Source organism: Haplochromis burtoni, unplaced genomic scaffold, assembly GCF_018398535.1.
Source record: "Haplochromis burtoni strain Fernald_Lab_line unplaced genomic scaffold, NCSU_Asbu1 Contig_295, whole genome shotgun sequence".
NCBI lineage: Eukaryota > Metazoa > Chordata > Actinopteri > Cichliformes > Cichlidae > Haplochromis > Haplochromis burtoni.
In genome coordinates this window covers 21,579-22,792 of record NW_024582656.1, presented here as the reverse complement: position 1 = coordinate 22,792, position 1,214 = coordinate 21,579, and positions in this window count along the sequence as shown.

Genomic DNA, 1,214 nt, shown 5'->3' with positions numbered 1-1,214 from the left:
CTGCATTGAACCCATTCACCCAGTGAAGCAGTGGGCAGCCACCAATGCAGCGCCCGGGGAGCAGTGTGTAGGGACGGCACCTCGCTCAGGGGTACCTCAGGGTAGCCGTTCAGTGGTCATGAGGTAACCACTCCACCTACTGACCTGCGCTATCCCCGCTCTGATGAGAGAGAAGTTTATCTTCCAGTCACCAGAAAGATGAAACAGTTTACCCAAACGTGCGTCACACTCAGTGTGTCTGTCCGCCACGCTAATCTCTGCCGTCGGCTCGACTGTCACCACAAATCAAGCTTTCTGCTACAACCTCACCGACAGCCGTCAAAACAGGCGTAAACTTTATGCTCTGTTTTCCTGAAATACTGGGGCTACTGCGCCCTGTGGTGACTTCTCTCCAAACCAGACGTGAACACACGGAGACAGCATCGCCCCAGGCCGTAACTATTTCACCTCTTCCAAAAATTAAGGCGATCCTAGTGGATGCAGTCTGTGATCTAGATGAACAATAGTCTCGTCTCTCATCTCAAAGTAGAAGCTGCAGGATTATAAGTCACGGTCATGTCAGACTCCAGAACCGATATAGATGTAATAAACTAAGCTTCTTTCAGCTGCATCGGTGCATCAAAAACAAATTGTTAGCATTGTTAGTAGTTTTTTTCCCTCCTGTATGAGACAAAGCTGCTGAGAAGAGGCTGTGAGAGCGTTTCACTCATCCGTCACGCAGCAATTTTACAGCCTCAGAAGAGCAGTGCTTCTCCTGTTTGATCAATTTATTGATTGCAATGTGTCTCTTTTCTTTCCTTTTTCTTGCAGGGAAGCTTTTGTCCACAACATGCCAGCATGCTGCCTGATCATTTAAGGATTTACACCAGGCGACCGCCATCACGGCGCTGCGAACACAAACGTGATGCTGGGACGTCCCAAACTTTAACAAAACACATGATTAAAAAACAATCAGAAGAAAAATGTTATTCCCATAAAATGTTTACATTTGGTCTCCAGGCCTTTAAATGAGAAACCGGAGAGATGGAAGTCTGCTTTGTTTTTCTGTGTTTACATGTTTAGTCTGAACTCTTTTGACTCTTTCGTGCATCTATCATTTTACTTTGATGTCACACAAAGTCAGTCACACCACTGAAGTGGACACAAATCAATCCATGACACACACACACACACACACACACACACACACACACACACACACACACACACACACA